Source organism: Cydia splendana, chromosome 22 (assembly GCF_910591565.1).
Source record: "Cydia splendana chromosome 22, ilCydSple1.2, whole genome shotgun sequence".
NCBI lineage: Eukaryota > Metazoa > Arthropoda > Insecta > Lepidoptera > Tortricidae > Cydia > Cydia splendana.
This window is the reverse complement of record NC_085981.1, coordinates 450,815-475,999: the sequence shown is the minus strand read 5'-3', so window position 1 is coordinate 475,999 and position 25,185 is coordinate 450,815. Positions and strand designations below refer to the sequence as shown.

Genomic DNA, 25,185 nt, shown 5'->3' with positions numbered 1-25,185 from the left:
GAATTGACTGACTTCAACCATCAGTTGCTAGTACCTACATATTATAAAAGGGAAAATTTTATATTTTGTACTATTTAAAGTCGGTTTTTCTATTTTTTTGTGAATTTCACCATATTTTTTCTTTTATTTGTTCAAAGTCCGCCTCCACACAGCGCATCCCCGTTGATACAAAACAATATTGATGGCAATATGCCGTGACAAGTGATACGCACAAAGGGCCGGGTCGATAACTACTAAACTATTTAAAAACTAAGCTTTAACGAACCCGAAAATAGACAGAAAGAGAAATTGACTACTCCGCCATATTAAAACGTCGTATCTTAGTTCGACAGTTAAAGACAGTTACGTCTTTGCATAAGTTATGGTTCAAAGTAGTTCAACAAGGGTAATAAAAACTTCGCCCGAAAGCTTATAGCGAGGGCTTAAGGTCTATTATTGTGTGTTTTAGGTGTTATGTTTTATGTTTGATATTTATTTGGCTGAGGAAAATTAATTACTCGTTACTAAGGTAACGCAAAGTGTCATTAAAGGGAAAAATTAACTATCTAACGGTTAGATAGTTAATTTTAGCGGTTAAATTCTAACCTATCTAGTTTGGTTATTGATAAAAATAAAATAATATTTTGCCGTGATGGAAAAGACATACAAATCAATAAAAATATATCACAAGATCAAACTTTTATTAGTGTTGGCTAAGACTCGAGTCCTTAGCGTTCACTGTTTTAAAACTGGACTCAGTTTTTCAGACTCATAATAATTTAATTAAAGTTCTAGTTATTTTCTATTTGTTAAAGACCCCAAGTGTTTTGTTGAGACTTGAGTCCTTTTCCGAGAACTCTAAATTACAAAATAATTGTATTCCTGTCAAATTTATGGATAAATCATTTATATTTCAATATCTTTAAAACAGTTTAACGTCCTTAAAGTAGATATTTTTTTATTAAAATTGCGGATATGTTTTGGTTATTAAATTAAATTATTGGTGTCATTAGTTTGTTAACATGACATTACAGTTAGTCTGTATTGATGGCACTTGAAAATTAAATAGAATCGGACCAGGCTAACTCTGCATGGTATTTGCAATGACAAAGTACGGTAATGTCATTATGAATGTCGAAAATCAGGTTTATAAGGACACTACCTTACTTTGTTCTGTCCACATCGGTATAAAGTTAGCTTTTTGACCGACTCTAAGCCATTTTGATGCAGTCACGATGTAATTAAATAACAAAATTATTGACCCTCCTAATATTTTATTAGAACCAACACAAGGTATAAATCTAAAAAAGTGTTAAAAAGCATCCCCTAACATTAAGCAAACGAATTTTCTAAGCCTACAAAAAAAACAAAAACAATTACACATAATAACAACCCAGAAATTCGAACGAAAAAACCTACCCCAAGCAAACGGACCGTTAAAACGACTTCCGAAAAAACGAATTCGAAATTCTAACTCGCGTCAAAACGTTTAAAAAAACGCGTTAACCTTGACACATTGGTGTTAAGCCGACAAAACGAGAAAAAACGCCCCTACACGCTAAACCAATAAAAAAGGTTGAAAAAAATATGTTTGAGTTAAAAAAAGCTAATTGGTTCGCGTGCCGCCCTCTCTTTTTTTTCTATTTAGTTTTTTTTACTAGGGTCGTGGTTCTATGCCGTGGGGTGCATTTTTTGTGACAATTAGAGTTTATTACTATTTAAACGGTGTTGTGGGTATTGTAGCGTCATTTGTTGAATTTATGAGGCTATAATTTATGCTTTTTTAGACACAGGTAGCACCGTCACGGCATAAATTAAAAAATACCTTATATTTTATTTAATTATGTTTGAGGTGTTGAATTATTTTACTAATGTTACCGTTGTTTGTTTCTATTTTAATTTGTTGTGTTGTTTTAGTAAATTTGAGTTTTAGTTTTTAATTCTAATTTACGTAGTTTATGCTTACTTTCACAGCTAAATTTATCATTAGAAATTCAAAATTAAATTTTAAATTTATTTTTAAATTTGAACTAATAAATACTACAGTGAAGTATTTTTTTGTTAAGTACGTTTTTAGTTTTTCGATAAATGAAGAGTGGACATGGTTTTTTGACAATAACTTTAAAACTAAATAATGTGGGGAATAAAAAAATGCAAAAAGCATCATGCAGTTACAGCGTGATAGTTTAGAATACCTACAATAGAACTTAGAATTTTATGTAAAACAAATTTGAGACTCCAATTAGAATCGCACAGTAACGTCATCTGTTGGAGGGTAGATTAGTTATTCTATTTTAGTTTAGGTAGATAAAAATAATGTACTACAAAAAAGGGAGGTTAAACTTCAACGCATGCCCTTATTAAATTATTATTATTTCCAAAAAAAAAGCAGTGGTGGCCGAGTGGATATGACGTCTGACTTTCAATCCGGAGGTCGTGGGTTCAAATCCTGGCTCGTACCAATGAGTTTTTCGGAACTTATGTACGAAATATCATTTGATATTTACCACTAGCTTTTCGGTGAAGGAAAACATCGTGAGGAAACCTGCATACATCTGCGAAGAAATTCAAAGGTGTATGTGAAGTCCCCAATCCGCAGTGGGCTAGCGTGGGGACTATATAGCCTAAGCCCTCTCGCGCATAAGAGGAGGCCTGTGCTCAGCAGTGGGACGTATATAGGCTGAAATGATGATGATGATGATGATGATATAATAAACTATTACCTACTTGGTATTTTAGTGTATAAGACTAAAAACTGATAAATAAATTCTCAACTTATTCAGCCTAGCCACGTAGAAAATAAGTGCACACCCATAGACAAATGCAAACATAAGATAAATGTTATTACGCAACAACCATTTTTCTTTAAGGTGACAGCAAAAGGCTGGGTACGTAACTAAAATGAGAGAGTTTAAAACTTGTAAAAAAAAACGGTTGAATATAAAAAAAAAAAAAAACATAAACTTACCTACAACAATAGGCTAAGTAAAAAACCAAAGCACACTTATCTCCAATGCTCTATTTTACACAAAATATTCCAAAAGTTTAATAAAAAAAAACCATTACATAATAGTGGAAAATTTCGAGCGCAATGTATGAAAAAACAACCGTCCGGAGCAGCGCCAAGTTATAAAATTTCCATTAAAACGAGCTGCATTATTATCTTTTTTATAACGAAAAAATGCAATTTTTACTTATATGTAATGCCTTAAACTCTTCCATTTGTCAGACGGAAACAAACCTTATTAATTGTATGATATTAAATATTTTGCAATGTGCCGATTTGTGTTTTAATACGTTAAGGAATTGGGAGAATCGAGCTCCTTGGTCTACTTTATTGGTTCATAGTGAGGAGACATCGAATCTAATAAGATTTCTTATTAGATTTATATAAACGGGACAGTTAATGGGACACTTGTATAAATATTAATTTTAATAAGCTTACTTGAGCTTAAAAAAAATGCTGGTATATAACGATTTGAAAGAGATTACAGACAAACTCGTATTTAAATTTTAATTGTGTTTAGTTTAAATTTAGATCATGCATTAAGTTTATACATATAAGTTTCTTTTCTTACTACTTATTTTAAAAAACCTTTTTTTTATTAGCAATTTTTTTGTTTTAGTTAAATTGTTATAGTGATTATTTAGGTAAGACTTTGTGAATGTTTTGTTATGTTTGCAAGTTATTGTACTTAATAATATACCGTTTGTAATACGTAAATTATTTAATGGGTACCTATTTTTACGTATTTGATAGAGCGAATCTTCGCCCAAAAAATATACAATCTGAGGTATTTTGAAACTTTGGTAAATTTCTTCCTAATTTATTAACAGGGTATGGTGTATTTCTACTTAAAATTAAATAAAATGTAAAAAAGCAGCCATAATTTAAATATAAATAAATAACTACACGACACAAGTGTAACTGCTGAATCCGACACAAGAGCAGCCGATTCAACGGAGCCACGCCGTTCTGTCGCTTAAATAGTGTTTAGTTTTAATTTTATAAAATGTATATGTATGTAAGTCTGTAAGGTATTTGTAATATGGGCCTTGTTGCCTGAATCAAATTTTAAATAAATAAATAGAGTTTACAGTTGGACTAGATCGATTTGTACAAGTTTGTCCCATATTTTTTTATTTCAGTATACAAATACATATTTCTCACTATTAAAACTAAGCTCTACTTGAGATTAAACGATCACAATGTACTAATGCCTTAATTGGCATCATTTACTTCTTTGTTGTATACATTTATTTGTTATGTGTTTTTCAACTATGTAGCCAACCAACCCGTGACATTGGTCATCGCACATACTTAGCATTTTATAAGAAAAACAAACATATTTTACAAACTGGTTATGCGCGTATTTTTCCATACAAAACAGGACTATAAAATAGTATGTACTTTGTAGCATCAAATGACAATAACCATTCCTTAAGTGAATTGAATACATTACAATAGTCACGACTTTTATATGTACTTATTTTTCTTTGCATTAGAAAAATGTTTTAATAATACAATTCAATGGGATATGCGTCTACGAAAGAACTAAATGGTACTATAATATACCTATATGTACGCATGGTAATCTCTAAATATGCAGCGAAATATAATATAAATGGTGTAAATAATCAAATTTTAAGTTAACTTTTTATATATTTCTCTTTTGCCTTGGATTGCAATAAATAATAGGTTAAGGTATAGGTATTAAATCCGTCGTTTATACAGGCTGGCCCATTTAGATCGGTCAGTATGGGAAAATCTGAAACATACGACGATCTCTTCTTAGGAACCCTGTCATCGATTTTAGTAACAAGAAAAACTGCATTTATACATTAAAAAAATGTGTACTCAGCTCGGGAATCGAACCCGGACGTTTTGAAAAATAAAACTATCACTATTTCTATTTAGATATCGATTGTGTAGGTTTCATGATACTATGAAACATGATGTCTGAAATGAATAAAATGGGGGAAATTAGACTGACCAAGAGTTTATATAAAACCTCGTCAAAATAAATAAAAAACTAAAAGACTATTAAAACATAACCAGTATGAAAAACATTAAAATGAAAGGCAGATCAGTTTTCTATGAAAGTCGATTATGGAACTCGCTAAATCGAGACATTCGCTCGATTACGATTTCGCAAGAAGCGCCCACATCCCTAGTTGGGCGTGTGCGTGTGATTGTGCATGTGTGTGTAGATAAAATTTTGAAAAATTCTTAACTTTTCCGCGATAACCCCAGCGCGCGCACAGGAAAAAAGCTCGTGCGCCGTATTCATAGTCGAGACTGCAAAACGTTTAAATTATATGTTTTGTTTACTTGTGTCGAAGAGTGTTGTGATTGTGCATGTGTGTGTGCACAAATGTCAATATTTATATTTGGAGTTATCACAAAACATAGTTAACATGTTTTTTAGTTCACAATTTGTACTTCTCCTCCATAGTTAGCCAAAATACATATAAAATCTTTAAACATAACTACATATTTACATTGTTAGATTTATTAATGTTTTGGGCTTTGTTGCTATATCTGCACTAATTGTGAAAAAATACATACCTATATGTAAGTAAATTGTTTTGGAAAACAAACATATGATTTCTGCATGTGTACGAGCTCAAACAGTTAATAAGCATGATTATGTTAATAAGTATTTGTATCAAAGTATGTTCAATAATTACCTTGGTAAGTTGGTAACATACATACCATTAACATATTTTCCAATTCAGGAATTTTAATGGTTGGTTGTAACATTAATAACCGCTATGAATGAAATGAATTTACGAGATGATTTAAAGCAATATAAACATTATATCATTTATAACGTGTAATTTATTATATTTGTTCAACATTGTGCGACTTACACGTAACGTAATTGCAAAACCAAAGACGGTAGGTATTTGTCGACATGTAATTTTTTACAAGCTTTTAAGTTCTACATTGTAAGTTCTATAATGTATAATTCGGGTCTAATCGTGCAAACTAAATTAGACCCACTTCACAATAAATATTTGATTGAGCTGAAACTATCTGTGTTACTATCGAGCTGATCTGACGATGGTGGTGGAGGTGGTGGCCAGAGGAGGTGGCCTAGGGAACTTTGTGATAAAACAACTCATCCTCATTGTGATTGGGCTTGTTAGAATTGTCTCGAAGAAAGAAAAGTTCAGTAATAAAAGCTTGCATCAATAAAACAAGCGTGACGGCTCGATTCGGAAAATGAATTAGATTTCTACTAGACTTCAACAAGTTACGATACGGATAATTTAAAGATATTTATAAGATAGATATGTCAAATTTGACGTTTCCGCGATTCTGGAGGTCCTCTTGAACGATTTCGACAAGTTATGACTTAGATATCCAAGTCACATGTAGTCGATATCTAATGTAGATCTAGTTGATCCCTAAATCGTCTCAAGATCTTGTGATTATCTCGAAATCCGAATAGGCCTGTGAGTCAGACTCGCTCACCGAGGGTTCCGTACTTTTTAGTATTTGTTGTTATAGCAGCAACGGAAATACATCATCTGTGAACGGAAATACTTCAACCGTCTAGCTATCACAGTTCATGAGATACAGCCTGGTGACAGACAGACAGACAAACAGACGGACAGTGGAGTCTTAGTAATAGGGTCCCGTTCTTACCCTGTGGGACTGTGGGTACGGAACCCTGAAAATGAACATTTTGAAATCTAACTTACCTATTTCGTAAGATGCGGTCTATGAATACGACCCATCTTATAAATAAACTGTGTGGCCAGTATTTGTTTGTTATAACGTTATCAGCACTCCCCTGTGTGCGTGCACGCACACATACACACAAATAGATAAGACCAACTAGTGCTCTGTTTCAGATAAGACCTAGACTTAGCCCGACGTCTTAGGTAGGTATTTATCTATTGCAATTATAATTTATCACTAACGTTTGATAGGGTAATTTTTATTCTTAGGGTTGTTTTGGCTAAAATGGGACTAAGTTAACCAAGAAATATTTTCGACAGCGAAATATCAGGAAAATTTACATACATTTATTTATATAAATAAATAAGCGTCGTTATGGGTAAAATGGAACTGAGTTAACCAAAAACTTTTGACACCAATATTTCAATAAAACTTTTTTTTATAAGTGTAACCTTGACACAATCAATGTTATTTTTTATTTTTAACCAAACCAATGTTGCTCTGAAATTTTTAGCGATTAAGGTCTATATTTTACAGGTTTTGGTCAGAATATTAGTCAATAAAGTACAGAATTTAATCCATCATTTCACTGTGATGTCAGGAAATAATTAATTTATTAGAACCTACAATCAAATTTCCTAATAAAGTTTTTAAAACTGGCAATTCATATTAAATTTATTGCATAAAAACCTACTTCACTAGTATGGCTGTCGGATAGAAATTACGTAACTTAGTATTAAATTGAAATGGAAGTAATTATCTCTATCTAATGATTTTATTTTGTATTTTCTAGGACCAGGCCGGCCGGAAAGTGAACTTTCATCAACGACAAACAGAGTATAAAATTCACTGCAGCATGCCCTGGTATGTAATTTAGCTTTTTAAATAGTTCCATAATTTAAATACGCAGGTAGGATACCTAACCCAGAGGCCAATTCATTCTAACTTACATAATTTACATTTTCTTTACGACCAAGAACGAGAGAAAAGCACGCACGGGTGATAACAAACTGACATCATTAAGGTATCATTTTGACATCAAAATGTACATTGGAATTGGCCTCCGAGCTAAAGTACTTAATTAACCTTGATGTGACCTGTCAAGTACAAAGCACCCGCCTTATAATGAGAAAAATACTAATTACGAGAATAAACTTTGCTAAAACCTATAAAGAAAGCAGCGGACAGATTTAGCCGGCCTAGGTAGCCTAGGTTCGAGTCCCGCTAATAGGAACCTAGAATGGAGCCTATTTTCCGTCGATCAGCATTGTCTAGGGTCTGTAATAAATGCGTGCAGGTGGAGTAGTGATGTGACAGTTGTCGATGATATTTTTTTTTATATTTCTCCAACATAGCATTGTCAAGAGCTTACTTTAAGGGGCCCACTGATTAACAGTCCGCCGGACGGTATCGGCCTGTCAGTTGTTCGGAACTGTCAAAATTTTCTTCTAACTGACAGGCCGATACCGTCCGGCGGACTGTTAACCAGTGAGCCCCTTTACGTCCCTTACCAATTGATTGGATTTTTTTTAAAGCTATTAGTTGTTTATTTTATAATATAATATATTATTATATCTATTTTTATTTATCCGAACTGAGCGCATTTTTACTAGTTCAAATTCCTAATAAACAGAATAGATGGCATAAAAATATATACATACTTATATTTATATATTTTTTGGCAACGTAATCCGTTAAAATATCAACATCGACGTAGGTAAAAAAACATGCAAATAATTCTAGTAACAGATTGTAAAGTTAATTTAAACTACGTATGTACGCCCATACATGATAATTTGTATTTTATTATTTAATTTCCATTAATAACTGTCATAGTGTAATTTTTATTCCATCTTAAATTATATTATCCTTAATGTTATTTCTGTCTCATTTCAGGTGTTGGAGTAACAAAGAAGACCCACTAAATAGCCTCTAATACAGTTAAATAAAACATCTAAAACTGTCCAAACTGTTAATATAAAATACTCAGTGCAACGTTGTGAAAAAACAACTTTATCTTACATTCGAGCCTTCAAAGTTGCATGTGAAATTTCTAAACAAATCCATTCCTTTCTAATCTGCAACTTATTAGAAAGCGCCATCTATCAGCAGAACTGCAACATTAATCTATATCGAATCCAATTAGAAGAATACCGTGAAGCATTAAGATAAATTTTATCGATATCGATATACCAATTAGCCCTCACTATACTAACGGCGACGTTCAGGGTTGCCACTTAAGGATTACATTGTTTTCGCAATTTATAGGAATAATAAATCATAGATTTTTGTTTATAAAACAAATATTATATTGTTGTTAAAAAAATAAAAAGAAAATTGTAGTGTATTTTAAGTTAATAAATCCGTTTCTTGCATTAATAAATAAATTTAAGTTAAAATTAAAATGCCCGAACACATATTTGCGAACGTTTGTGGCGGTTGTAATATTATATTCGCTTCATTGTCATTGCTCGGTATAATTTTTGTTTTTTTACTGATGTAGTTTTCACACCTGAGTATTGATTGTAGTCTTAATTTTAGAAAAAAAAGCAAATAAAATGGATCCATAAAAAAATGAAGAATGATGTATACCTAGTAATAAATGTATAAATTATAAAATAATGGTTTGTGTAATTATATTATAGTTATGTCCGATTTACAAATACATAAATAACGCATCGTTTTGTGATTTTTAATTTAATACTTATTGTCATACCAATCGAATTTTTAAATGAATATGTAATAACTGCTACATTTAGATTATTTATTTTCAATGAGATCTATATTGCGTAAAAAAATATATGCTAAGATGCTTATTTATTGGTACAAATGCTGCAATACACAGTAGAAAGGTATAACCTACCTATACAATTACACAAATAATAAACAAACAAAACCGACGAGCATAAAAAAATAATACCACTGTTTCTAAATTGCTATGTGCATTGCAGGAAACTCGTTTTATAAATTCAAACCTTACACAGTAGATAAAGGAAGATTGTTGAGTGCTACCGTTCGCCAACAAACTGTCATACAGTTTGGCAAAAAAAAATGTGTAATGGATTGCTGTGTATTTTTTGTTGAGTAAATAAATTAAAAAAAAATGTTGTAATGTTTACCCTGGCCACCCTGTATGGCGGCCGCGGCGGCCCTTGCGCCGGCCACCCTGTATTGCGGCCGTGGCGGCCCTTGCGCCCGCGCATGAGATAAATCTTTTTACTGCGCACTTTGATTAGAAAATTCCTTTATTAATTGACTGCCTTAATTAAACCGATTTTGTTCCTTGTTGCAAATTTTATGTTTAGGGCGAACAGATGATTCAGATATAAACTGATAAGTACATATATATTTTGTTTCACAGAAATACATGGATATGTTGAAAATGGTCCATAACTTAAAAAATATTGAAATATATTGTGTATGTATATAAGTTAAAATTCATAGTTATAAGAGTATGTAGTATCTACATAATATACATACAATTAAATTAATAAGCATGACAAACAAATTGACAATATACCCTTTTTGTAAGTACACATGTACAGTAAGTTCCTAATTTTGGTAAAAAAATCTACAAATACAAAAAATTGTAACAAAATTATTAACTCCTGAATTTACGACAAATTCATTCAAATTGCAAAGTCACTAATAAATGTTTGCAATCAATCATAATATAAGATACTACAATATTAATATAACTTCCTATCAACATTAATTGTAAAACTAAACCACCAATAAAACCTATAAACATTAGACGCACACAAATAAATCTTCACCCACGCGCCCGCACACAGACAAAAAAGCTAGAGCAAGACAAAAAAAATCCGCAAAACGATGCGAATACCCGAAGGCAACGACCTACGAAAAATAAGACGAATACGGCGCTCGCGCACATGTGCGTCGGCCATTTTTTTCTTGCCATCCCTTTTTAGAGCCAAAAAAGGTGCGGGAACGCGCGCGTGCGAGAGGGACGGGCGGAAAGAAAGCGGGGTGAGGTCGTTCGCGCCCTTTTTAGTTCCGTGCGTTGCCGCGCGCTGTTAGAGGAAAGTTCTTCCTGTATCGGTTTTTTTTAAATAGCGCTCGTGAGTTTTTGTATGCGTTGTTATTTGTGTATTCATGCATATTACAGTTAAAAAGTAAGTTAATAAGTTTGTGTGTGTACCCACTAATATTAGTTGTAAGATTAAAATGTGTCACTAACGAAATTGATCCTTTGTTGGTCTTGAATAAATTTAATTTAATTTAATTTTAATTTTTAAAGTCAGTTTAGGTGAATAATTGCGATCGAGAATGGAATTAGGGTATTACCTAAGTACCTAGGACATTACCCTTAGTACCTACCTACTTAGGCAATATAAACAGTTATAACGTTTTAAATTAGATAAGGGCTTTATAATGGAAACTATACATTCAGAACTATAATTATTGCCAAATAAGTAACCAATTTTTCAGCATTAGTATCCATCGAGTGTAAATAATCTCTTTGTATTATGTTACATAAATATATTTGATGTATTTTTTTTCTTATTACAATATATTATATTTACAATATTTACATAGGTACTTAATCAATTTCCGACGAACCCTAATGTCACCTGGGGCATAGTCATTTCCCCGCTGTGTGGTTAAGCTGAGCCTTTGGGCAAAATATGACCCTGCTCGTATTATGAAAAAATCCCAAGATACCGCTAGTCAAGTAGACCCATTTGAAGACCCCTACAATTGAGCGCGGCCTGCCATTCTGCCTTTTGACAGTTTTGTTACAGGAGTCGCTGACAGGATTGTCAGCCACATCTTGAACGTGCTTCTATTAATTCAAAGTTAATTTCACGTTTATGTCTTTATTGATTGTGAATAAAATTGTACCCTAACAATAGATAGGTATGCCTATTAATATAAATGCTGCCTGCGGCTACTGTACTGTGCTTTTTTTGGATTTTATGGCCTGGTTACGAGACCTTAAATATGACTAAAACCTAAATCTAATAAATAAAATTAATCTTAAAATATATGTATTAGATAATAATAATTTGATTTGTTTCCAAAATTGGTGTATTGAATTATTTATTTCAAGTTTAATTTCGTTTATTTCTGGATTTATATTTTAAGATTAATTTTATTTATTAGATTTAGGTTTTAGTCATATTTTAGATTTTAAGTAACCGCTTTTAAATCTAATAAATATCGTTACTTTACGATAAAAACGGGAATAAAAGCTAATTACAGCTAAACTAAAAATAATATTGTTTAGTTATTTACGTTTTGGCGACAACCAGGGGCCCGTTTTGTCAAAAGCTTGTAACTTGTAAATACAAGTGGGAGTCCCTTTCTGACAAAAGCTGTCAAAAAGTAACATCCGCTTGTATGTATTACAAGTAACAAGCTTTTGAGAAATGCGCCCCAGACGAAAATTGTAAAAAATAAAATCGTTGTTTACATGTCGGAGGGGGTTAGAATTATAGGGCCTACATTATGATTTTTAGGTCTATATAATGATTTTCATTTGAATGACCATTGCAGGATTTATGTATAAGGATTTAATCTTTACAGGATTCCCCAAAGGACGACAAACTTTTTGTTAAACAAAAAAACAACGGGTTGCACTCCGGGAGTGCCGGCAGAAGTGCAAACTCAATGACAGTCTTACGTCTTACGGTCACGTGACACCTGTTACGAGTTTAACATGTTTTCCCCATCACAAAAAGTGCACAGCGCCGCTAAAGAAGTTTTCACTTCAATCATTTTAATAAACGTTTTCTTGTTAGTATCAAAGTTTAAGGAGAATATTTTAAAGAAAATCCGTTTTGTTTGAGTTGTTTAAGTTAAGATAGACATTTTGTTAAAGAAATGTAAGTAAGAAAAAAATACTTAACAGACCCAACTTTTTGACCCAACCTGTACATGAACTTGCCAATATCTAGTTTGTGTTCCTAACATAATAAAATATTCCACTTTAGAACACACACAACATACAAGTAGGGTACTTACTACAGGGTACAGGGCCTATCTCCAACGTACCCATAAAGATGTCGAGAAAAAGCATCAATTAAAATGCTTACACCTCTAAATCAAGTCTAGACAGATTCATTAGCCTACAATCTAGCCCTTTAGACTTTATTGCGATAGTTATAGGGTCTATTTTTGAGTAAACAGAAGAGATTTAGCTATAAGGAAGCGATCGGAGTTTTAATAGGGAGCCGGTTGAAAATTGTCTGGTTTTATTTTAGAAAATGCCGCAGGTTGTGTTAGTTTTATTCATTGTGATGTAATGAGAATTATCGTGAAAATAATTATGTAATACAATAATTATATTATATTGTTTTTGTTACGTTGTCCGAATAAAATTAAAGTGCCTCCCCTACACATAAAGTTAATACTAAAAAGTACTAAAACAGCGCTATCTAGCAAAGTTGTCAAAACAGCAGCGGCAGTTTATTTATCTGATACTACTACCAAAGAGAATAAATAGTATAGAGGGTTACTGTCATAGTAAATCTTGTAGTCACAGTAAACAGTAGGCAGTAAACTGCCAGCTATCGACACACGATTAAAACTAAAAATTAAAATGTATAAAAATATCCAAAAAATTATGTATACCTACGGATAAATGTTTTTTTTATTTTATTTAGAATGCCATAAATGACTTTGACCCATGTTCTTTCATTGATATGTCTTAAAATTGTTCAACGTCAACGTCGTCAACGCCATCTAGCCGAGCATAGGCCAAAGGTGTGGTTTTTTGATTTCTGAGGCACGTTTTTTCCTTAGACTTTATTTATCTCACATATATTTTTGCTACTACTAACTACAAGTAGGCACAGACTAATATTGTTGAGAATTAATAAAGTTGTTTCATTTTATTTATTATATTTTAAATATGTTAGCTATTTTTTGTGAGTCCATTCATAAATTTCTTATTTATTGAAATTAAAAACAAGATTTTTGTTTTCATACAAAAACCGGAATTATATAAGGGCATAAAAAATCTAAGTAAATTGGACCCTATTATTAGTGCGGAAAAAATCAAAAAACATAATAATTTGAGCCTATTATAGTTGAGTAGCTTCGTAAGCTAAGCCTAGAACATTATAAAAGCGTCCAGCTTGTACATTTTTGCCACAGACTAGCATCAACAGACTACGCTTTATAAGACATTAAAGTGACTAACGAAGACCACGTTATCACAATACATAAATGCTTTTTGCGTGTAAAATACTGGCAGCCTAATCACCGAGTTTCATTCTATGCAATTTAATATTACCTACTAATAACAGTCTATGTTTACCCTTGGACTTATTTTTTTTTTAGATAATTCTAATATACACACAATTACAGCCAGCATCTGATATTTCTGTTCAAAAAAAAACAACAGGTTGCACTCCGGGAGTGCCTGCAGAAATGAAAACTCAATGACAGTCTTACGTCTTACGGTCACGTGACACCTGTTACGAGTTTAACATTTTTTCCCCATCACAAAAAGTGCACAGCGCCGCTAAAGAAGTTTTCACTTCAAAAATTAAGAGGTAAAAGCATGTGCTAATTTTTTGAAACCCTTAGGTACTCTCTGAGCTATTTCTGCTGTTGTTGATAAAACAGGGGGCCTAACAAAGATGACAATCTTACATCGACAAACGCCAAACGTAAAGAATAAATGCCAGCGCCAGTACGTTATAACCGTGAGTCAATCATTTGTCGCATTGCTTGAAATGCAAATCGACCATATAGAACATGATTCCTGAGGGGCTACCGCGAAAAACGAAATTCGCAAATTGCGGGGATCTTTCTCTTTTACTCCAATGAAGGCGTAATTAGAGTGACAGAGAAAAATGCCCGCAATTTGCGAACTTCGATTTTCGCGGTTATAGCCCTGATCCTGACGGCTTTGCCTTTATCAAGCTCAGCCAAATAAGCTCCGGCTAACTCTAACTTCGCACCGACTTGAACGAAGCGAGTAAGTGTTATTGTAAACGTCATACTTTTTATAGAAATCTGACTTTACTGACGACACCAAAGCAGAGTTGTCTTGGTGCGACTCTAAACATAAATGCTGTGAAAGATGACAAATAAAATATTAAGTTCTGATTTGGGTAATTAAAACGTTTTCACAATTATATTTCTTCTTCGCAAAATGCCTAGTCTATTCAGCAAGTGGTCTGCAATTTTCGTAAACCCGTTGCAGTGACTCACGCGCAGTACAGTGTCGATGTCGCAACCGAAATTCTACCAGTTGTAGACAATGGCGTTTTGGTAGGCGCCATTTTGTGTGCTTTTTGCCTACGCGATTATCGTTATCGTTGGTGTGGTGACTAGATTTTATTTAGACTTAATCTATCATATTTTTATTAATATTTTACCACTTTGCCTGAGGTTGCAAAAAATTAAAATGTAAATCTCATTATCTGCATTGTGTTCTGTGGTTTTCAATTTCGCGTTTATTTTCAGATTTTGGCTATGGAGGCGAAAATAAACTAACCGTACTTTATTTTGGATTTACTGCCTATAGTATCTGACAGACGGACGGACAGACGGACATAACGAAACTATAAGGTTTCCGTTTTTGCCATTTTGGCTACGGAACCCTAAGAATGGAACTTGTTAACTATATGTTTCTAAAATCGGTCTTAGGGTATTCAGCAAAATTTATTTATTTATTACTTAAGTTCAGTTATTGTATAATACTCAATGAGTTCGGCTAATTATTTTAATGAGTGTAAGTACAACAAAAGCGACAGTTTCTGTTCTCCATCCTACGAGTATATATGTCCATAAACTCGTATAAAGTGGGTATTCGTTAACAAGTAACATATTCTAGCCGGCACGGCACTGCCACTCGTAATACGATAGTTAAAAGAAAAAACAGGTCGCCGGAGCCAGCGACCTCGTGTGTCGAGTTGCATAATATTCTTTGTTGCGAGAAGGGATAGAAAAACCGACTGCTGTATACATGATGGTATACGCAAAACTTAGGTCTAGAATACAAGACTTAAATACAAGATTACTTGTCAAATATCAAAAATGCGACGAAAAACAAATGACGTAGCTTGTTAAAGGTAATTGGAAGTAGTTACATATTGAATTCAGAAATAATATGTGATTGCGTAAATGATTTGATTTTGTAATAGTGTAGGGGTATTCCAAGATATGATCAAAATCACCCGTTTTATCTCCTGAACACAACTTTTCGTAGTTTCTAGTCCGCTAAACTTATGTTTTGGTACATTTAAGTCTCATATAACTTGGGTAAAGTTATTTAAACGAATAAATAATCTTTAAATACAAATAACTATGTAGTATAGCTAGAGTTAGATCAAGAAAAGTCTGCAGCGATTTTGATAGCCCACGCAGTGCAAGTGTTATTTTAAAATCACGTATAAATAACACTTGCACTGCGTGGGCTATCAAAATCGCTGCAAACTTTTCTTGGTCTAACCTAACTCTATCGATTTGGTCCCTACATGTGTTCAGCGAAAATGAATGGTTTCGAAGAAATCTGGTCTTCTACCATTGGGTTTCGTTTGAACCGTACGTGATACCCGGTATATTTATGTATAATATAATTAATACTAAATCACTTCCTCGTTTTATTTTAAGAAAACACCCAACAAATCGAACTAGCCTTCTAAATCTCGTAACGTATACAAGAAAACTCTTTGCAAGTTTACACGATGCATTAACGCACACATTCACACCCACACACACCAATTCCAATAACATCTACACACCATTATCCTTATTACAAAGCGGTAAGGTTGAAAGTTGTGGATATATTTATGAAGGAGGTAAGAGCTGGTGAATATCACCGTGTTTATTTCGACTGGCTGAAAGAAGGCAATCTGGTGTTCGTTAGGTATCGTACAGGGTGCGGTTTGGACGCCGATGCGATGTTTATGTGCTATAAAAATGTATACGGTTGATACGTTCTTGGCCTAACACTATAGCTACATTATTTTAATTCCTGTTTGAGGCATAGGATAGCTTATCTCTTTGCCCTTTTATAGGGCAAAGGTCTTAAAAAAGACAATGATATAACATCATCTTTTAGTATTTTTTCTTGTATAGATTTTTTTGGACTAATGATGGTCATGAGACTTGAATTGAGGATTTTTTCAGTCTTGCCCGTTAAGGGGTTATAGGGCACAATTAGATTTTATATGACAACAATTAAATGACCACCCAATAATATCATATTTTATCTTGTGCAGAATTTTCATAACTTTATAGCAGCGACGAGGCTTGAATTGTGTTTTTTTTTTTGAACGTTAAACCACTACCAACAGTACCAACCACCTACCGCTACAGTCAAGCCGATGCAGTGTTATCTTATCTTACAATAGGCGTTCCTTAAACCGACTCTATCAAAGACTTTTTAAGCAAATTTTTTCTTTATTAGGTCCACTTCATAAGCGCCTCACCCGCCCCGCTACCTCCCATACATACACCAGCCCTAACTAGCGAATTCTATTTTTAATGTTTAGATCGGTTAATGCGCTGCAGTTTTATGCACAAAACGCCGGCCGGACGGACCGCCATTTTAAAATTTTAAATTTAGAACTGAAATCGCAGGAAGCTGCTTCTATTTGCGAGTTTTATTTATTCGCCTAGGCGTGGCGTGTGCCAAATTTATTTGGGATGGGAAGTTTTTTGTTTTGACATGTTAGTGGGCGGGCGGTAGGTACATAAGTATAGTCTGGCAAGACAGCATTTGCAGCAGTAAAAGGCGGCAATATTTAATAAGTTTTTGCCAAAAATTCCATTTTTGGTACAAGCTTTTATCGCTGACTGTACTTTTCTTACGACAGACAACTAATACTCATCGAGACAGTTCTAAAAACCCCAAACACAATTAGGTTGCGTTGTTTCATCACAGAGTTCCTTTGGCCACCTCCTGTCTCCATCATCAGATGAGCTCGATGGTACCATAATATTGCATTGTCATCTAATTTATCCACGCATGCAAAATTTCAGCTCAATCGGACACCGGGAAGTGGATCAAATTTAAGTTGCAAGACAGACAGACAGACAACGGTCAGGTGAAAGTAAATAAAAGCTTGTAAAAAAGGAGGCGCGAAGGACCGATCTCCCATACAAATATGTATTGAATTTTTATATTTATATTTGCTTTATTTTTTTTATTAATTACCTCCGTGTGAGGAAAAAATATAGACGGCTTGTTGAAAGTGTTGACACGACATGAAAACTTTTTTTTTTCATTTTTAGCTACTGATTAGAGATTAATTTATATTCAAGTGTTTTTATTATATACTTCTATTTTAGTATCAACAGTTTATCCATTTGTTATTTTCCTCTCCTCTCACTCCTCTCAGTAACTCTCATTATATTTTAAAGTCTGCAACTCCGCTATATAGCACCTTAAGGACAAGTTAAGTATATCATGATAACTACAGAAAAAGTAAAACAGGACAATTTTTTTTTGACGACCGGTCTGGTCTAGTGGATAGTGACCCTGTCTGCTAAGCCGATGGTCCTGGGTTCGAATCCCAGTAAGCGCATTTATTTGTGTGATGAACACTAATATTTGTTCCTGAGACATGGTTGTTTTCTATGTATATAAGTATGTATTTATCTATACAAGTATGTATATCGTCGCCTAGTACCCATAGTACAAGCTTTGCTTAGTTTGGGGCTAGGTCGATCTGTGTAAGATGTCCCCAATATTTATTATTTTTTTATTTTTTTTTATTAATTATCAACACGGCTTCCAATGGCAGGGTCAGATTTCTTCTGTCTGTCTTTTGGTACGACTCTGTCTGTCTGCCACATAACTAAATACCTCAGGAACTATAGGTACTTAGGTACGCTACCTAGGTATTTGAAATTTGGAATACATAGTTATAAACAAGGCTAACCCTGGTTAAAAGCGCAAAAAGAACCACTGACAAAACTTTTCATAAACCGATTCCTGTTCATAAATCATCTCCGTTGATTTTAGTTCCATTTGCAAGACGTTTCCTTTACAAAAATTCCCCCATTTCGTATTTATATTCTGTCTATAATGTCTGATACTGAATTCGGCAAAATGTTTAACATGCTAGGTTATTTTCTAGACATGAGCTTTTTAAAAGGAACAAAGGGACATTTTGCAAGTGGGTCTCTATTATGCACCCTAACCATTTTTTTCTTACTTTAGTTCCAGCTTTTCGGCCTTTTTAAATATGTAAGTACCTACTTAATATTATAAATGCGAAAGTACCTATGTCTCTCTTTAAACCGCTGAACCAATTTTGATGAAATGCTGGATATAGTTTGAGGCTCGAGAAAGTACATAAAATAGGTAGTCTTTATCAGACTTCATCATTATTCGACGCAGACGAAGTCGCGGGCCGAAGCTTGTAATTTCATAATCTTCATTTTTGACACTTTTGACAATTGCAATCTATTGACAAGTTTCCAAATTTCTGTAAATTTTAAAATCATATCCTCTGAAAATCCAGACGTTGACGAGACGTGCAAGATGCACAGGATAGGTGCACTTTGCGCGCGCAGCGTTATTTTTGCGGCGACCTTGAATTTTAGCGGGTATTTTTGTATTGCACTTGGCAGCCGCCGCAATATTTGCTGCTTTTTTTATACATAAATAAATTTTGTCTTGAAGCTTTCTGCAGAAATAGAAAATGGAATTTAAGAAAGGTACCGTAAACTACTACAACTATTAGTCCAATATTATAAGACTATGGTCCAGAGGTTCAAGTGAAATGATATTTTTTCTTCTGTTTGAATTATTTTTGTCATTTAATAAAATATCTTTACCCAGAACTACAACAATCTAATAATAGTCACACCTAAATAAATAGATTACACTTCATTTTGGAGATAGGTTAGGACTATAGTTGGACGGATTTGTCGGGATGATTTTCTGCGCAACGGAACAGGACTTTTAATTTTCATATTTATATGTAATCTAATTAAACACAAACAGCCAGTTACTTTACTTTTGGTTTTTGAGCTCTGCAAAATTTCTTGTTTGCCTGAAATATTCGTTCTTAAAAATTTGTCAACTTATTTTTTTATATCAAGGTTCTTTTTTATTTTTAGGTTATTCATATAAGCCTAGAAATAAGTATCTATAACATTAGATGTACACCACTCTATGGCGCTTTTACAAATACCCAAAGTTACAATAAAATCACCAGCGCTTCGGAAAAATGACTGTCATTGTCAGCACACGCTCATAATCACGAAGCATCAAACCGCCATATTTTTTCGGCTCATAGATAATAGCGACGCCTACGCACGCACACAGGCTTAGCTCGACCCTGATTGGTGCACGCGTTTCCAAATATTAGAGCGTCCATTTTTCAACTGTCTATTTTTGCTGTAAAGTTTTTTATCGCGGCTGGAACAGTTTTGGCACTTTTTAGGGCATCGTGTGATAATTCATTAACATGATTGTGATTTACTAACTTTCTATTTTTGGACATTTTAATGTAGTTGTACAGATTTATATTAACATTTTTTTATTTCATGACTCATGACATAAAAAGTTATTATATTAAGTCCTATCATATATTATGTAAAACTAAAGAAAAATGGGTTCACTGTTATCTTATAAAATAAATGAATAAATGAAATTAAATGGTTACCCAAAACTTACAGATGTTACATGACTGTAAGTTTGTTAATAAGTAAAAAATCTTCTTTATTTTTACTTATTAACAAACTTACAGATAACTTTTGCTAAAATATCTTTAGATATTTTCCTTAAATGTACTTTTAAAAGGATTTATTATACGTGAAAAAACGTATACACAATACGTTCCGCATTCGAAGAATCTATGTACATAAATTATATACTCGTATATATTAAATATACAAAAAAGAAATTTTCTTTATTTTTGTTCTCTACATATATTTAAAAAAATTTATATTATACCTACTAACAAGCTGATTTTATTATCATGCAATAAATCCTTTGGTTCATTATTTCACTAATCAATTTGGTTTATTTAGTTATTAGAGAATATACTAGGTGTTGTTTTTGTCAATGTTATTTGATACTGCATAAGTAGTGATATTTAATAGCCAAAAGTAGGTCAAAATGGCAGCATTTAGTGGAAAACAAAGTGTTTATATTTTCACAGTTTGTCGTTCGGTTAGGAAAGGAATTACAGATTCTTTGTTAAATCGAAACAGAAAAAAAAATATTTAGAGTGTTTGCCCTACAACGGCCTTCCCAGCCAAAAATGTTACCTGCACCTTAAAAAATATTTTTTGAAAGTATCAAGACTGTTAATCTCCAGACGCTCCTTTGTGTTTGTTGGCAGCGCGGCCAAACACTGGTTTATGCGATGCGCGCGCGCATGCAAACGCATTGATTGAGAGTTTTACATTTAAACGTCGGTCCATTTTGTTTGACGGCCGTTAAGTCTAGTTTACAAAAATTCGTGTAAATATTTATAATTTTGTTTATTGTAAAATAGTTAGGCAAATTGTGTATTAAAAATAGTTAGTAGCTCCAAATGTGCATAGAAAGGTTAAAATATTTTCTGTTTTTACAGTTATTACCGAATTTTTAGCTACTGTAAAACATTACCGTACCCAAAATCCTGACGTTTTTTTTGTTGGTTTATTGTTGTAATTATTGCGGGTTTTCGGAATACCTACTGCCACAAAAACTCTATTATAATCGTCCTTATTATTTACAAGTGATTTTAAAACCTCTTTATTTGAACGTCACTTTAAAGAATGACTCACGATAGAACGGTGGGTGATCAGCGCAGATTAAGAAAATTTTACAAAATCGTCGATTTAAGCTTTTCTATGTTTAAAAGTATATTAAATCATTTTTTTTGGAATCAGCGTTATATAGGCTATTTGAATATAGCAATTAAATTATTCTAATGTTTATACATTTGGCCAGACCTAATCAAACTCCAGAAGAATGACAGTTTTCCAGCTTCCTTGTTAAAAATGACTACCACCATAAAACTAATTAATTATTGGAGGTAATTGCTATTTAATTATCAAAGTAAGACTTTTATCTTCAAGATTAAATCAATAAAAGGGACCTAAGATACAATTTCTTTTACAAAACAACCTCTTAAAAAACGAGAATGACCTCGGACTAGTCGGTCGCTCCCGAATCAATGGTCCTCACTTACAAATTGTATACCAAGTGTTTTTGTGTTTCTTATGGTATGCTATCCTTCTCTAACTCGCTACCTAATTTTGGGCGCTAGAAGAGCGTAACTATACTTAAATACATTCAATTTCACCTCTAAATACGTCAACACCTTATTAACCACTCACTGGTGGATGACAGTTTACTGGTTTTCGCATCGACCATTCACGGGTTGACCGCCACTTGAAGGGATACTAAACTTTTACATCGCGCTACTTTTTTTGTGTATGTATAACATTAGAACACCAAAACTAGTACCAGACATAGTATATTACATAAACAGACGTCAAGATTGTTTAATTAATTATCTTTATCAATAAAAATATGAATATGAATATGAATATGATTCATGTAATTTTAGCGTGACGTTTTAAAATGAGAGAGTAACTTCGATTGTATGTAAGTGGGTTTCTGGCAGCGGGTTCGTATGACTTTAATTATTGTTTACCTACCCCCCAAAATTCACATCTACCTCAAATCCTCCGGGACATTCCTCGTCTTAACGATAATCTTGTTTTTAAAGCGTTTATGAATCAATCCTCGTGCCCACTACGAGTGACACATTAAAACCACCTGGCCAACTCTAAACAGGCACAAATTTTCTTCAAACCTATTTCTGACATTTCGCAAACATCTGCTGGAAACAATGAGTGTTATGACAAGAGCCACAATTACTGGAAAAACCTAACAATAGACTGCCATCTAGTTTGTAAACTGTGGAACTAGTCATGTTCCTAGCAACACATGTTTGGAGTAGTCGTCAAGTGTCAAGTAGTTTTAGGATTCCCACGTTTTAGCGAGATTTTTTTGTCTTCATAAGTTAATATCGATTATCAGTTTTTTTTATTTAAGTTAATAAAGTTAAACGAAAAGTTGTTAATAAACCATTATCAACAAACAAATGTATAGAAATTTTGGACACCTTTTTTCTCCTATTGAGATCGAAAGAGCTCGTGAAGAGTAGAAATAATACAAAACATCCAAAATTTGAAAAAAAAAGAGTATAGTTAGACCGATGTAATGTTATTTATACGTCATAATTTCATAGAAGTTTGACGTTTAATATAACACTTGCAGTGAGAATGTTATCGAAATCGTTGCAGACTTATATCGGTCTTACTCTAGTGTACAACTTGAATACCAACATATAAAATAAAGTGGTGTTCCGAGTTCAAAGAAAAAATACTGACACCACCTACATCGAGAATATAAAGACGTATTCACATAAATATAGGGAATAAAAAAAAACGTATTAAACAAATCGCATTTCCAGAGACTAGTCCGTCCCGTTTGCTACCCGTTTAAAAAAGCATTTGCATACTAGCTGCTAACTGTACCTCGTATCGATCCTCGATCGGTACAGTTAGAAAAATAGATGGATGCTTGAAAATGTAGAGTTGGAGTAAATCAACCAGGTAGCTGTATACAGGATGTAGTTAAAGAACCTTACAAATATTATTTTTTGATTGATTGCTGATTGTGAGAAAATTACATGTAAATTAATCTAGAATATCTAGATCAATAATTCCTAACCTGGGAGTAATTAAATTACCCCCGTGGGGGTAAAACTGGTATTTTACGGATTTTTTTTATCTACATTTTTAAAAGAAGCCTTTATCAATTTTACGGGGGTAATAAGCTAACTTAATATAACAATACAACAAACGTACACGTTTTATTTTTTATTACCATTTGGAGGAGGGGTAAAATCAGGTTCCCTAGTTAGTCATAGGGGTGCCCGGACTGAAAAGGTTAGGAACCACTGATCTAGATATTTAAATATATTATGTAGGTTGTTGGTAAAATTTTGTTACATTGCATTTTTTTTTAATAATTAGAAGAATTCCTGAAGGTAGGTAGGTACCTACTACAAAAGCTACAATTGTGTACAAGGCATCGCAGTGTGGCTCATAGAGCTACCGAGTTACGACCCGATTCGAACTTTAAGATACGTCAAAAATTTGCTATAGATACGACATGCGACGACAGGCGGTCGTGACCCACAAATGGTCTCACCGGAAGATCAGCGCTGACTTTTGGATTAGCATTATGCTGAGGCGGGAGCCCGTGGGACCATTTCGTGGTAAACTATTTATTTATTTTATGTTTAACTTTCTTTGTTGTTCTGTACTTGTGTTATAGTTTATCACGAATAAATGAGATGATTATGATTATGATTACATGGATCGGATATGTCAGTGTTAAAAGTGACGTTCTCGTTTGAAGAAACGTCACTTTTGACACTGACATATCCGATCCATGTCGTATCTTTAGCAAATTTTTGACATATCTTAAAATTCCAAAGTGTAATCCAGCAGAGCGTAGAAGAGATGTATGGATTAGAGCCTTATGCGTGGTGGGGCATTATTCCGGGTAGCTCTAAAGGGGCCCACTGATTAACAGTCCACCGGACGGTAGCGGCACGTAAGATTTCGGCACGTAAGATCGGTCAGTTGTTCGGAACTGTCAAAATGTTGTTCAACTGACAGGCCGATACCGTCCGGCGGACTGTTAATCAGTGGGCCCCTTTAGGGCTTGTCTTTACTTGTTTAACTTTCATTTCCTTTTCCCTGTAGTGTTTCGACGGTATCGGCAATCTCCTTAACCTTATCTTCAAGAGGGCCTAATAGTAATAGCCAAAATGACAATCACTGATAGAAAAGGCAAATATAAACTTAAATAATAGAAGAAAAAAGTCTTTTTTTTTTCGTTTCGTTTAGCGTTTTCGATGTACGATAGTAATCTTGGCGAGGCCCACAGGTTGAGCAGGAAAAGGTTTAGTTGTATCCTGAGACCGGTTGGTGGTATCGAGAAATCTTCGTCCAATTCTCGGTAACATTATAGAATTTTTCCGCCGTGTCCGTAGTTTTATTGAAATGTATGTAAATGATGTGCGAGCAGGGCTAGGTTGTGGGCGCGTGTGCATTGTGTCACGGTACGATAAATAGCGGTACCTGGCTTTAGATAGGTACCCTACAACTCTGACTCCAATACAAAACAACTGAAGGCCTAAAATCATTAAGAACCACACGAACGTAGCCTAACATTCAGTTCAAGTAACATAAAAAGATGCTAGAAATTGTAATACAAATAAATTAGAGCGTGTAGTTGTTTTACATAAAAACTTCTACTCGCCTAACCCAACTTGTCAATTTTTTTTTTGGGATGAGAGTTGGTAAAGGTAGACCAGGAAAATCTACGAGTTTCCTTTCCCGCTTATTAGGTTACTGTAGAGTAAGTAGAGGGTAATCTAAAAGGTAAATATCGCTATATACCACAAGTAAATCATATCTACTGACGTGCCGTCGGAAAGTTGTCAAAATTGCAAAAAAAATCACATTAAAAATTTCACAAACTTCTCATAGGTATTTTTGTA

General features: G+C 33.6%; 1 protein-coding gene across 12 annotated transcripts in view; it reads right to left on the bottom strand.

The window, feature by feature from the left end:
- LOC134801561 (zinc finger protein 184-like) overlaps positions 1-25,185 on the bottom strand; it is a 128,003-nt gene that overhangs the window by 81,462 nt on the left and 21,356 nt on the right. The window contains exon 1 of one of the 12 annotated variants that reach the window (XM_063774163.1): positions 2,948-3,237. The exons of the other annotated variants lie outside the window; for them this stretch is intronic. The gene's annotated coding sequence lies outside the window, so the exon portion shown is untranslated. Of the gene's footprint in view, positions 1-2,947; positions 3,238-25,185 lie in introns of those variants that run through there. 12 annotated transcript variants of the gene reach the window in all.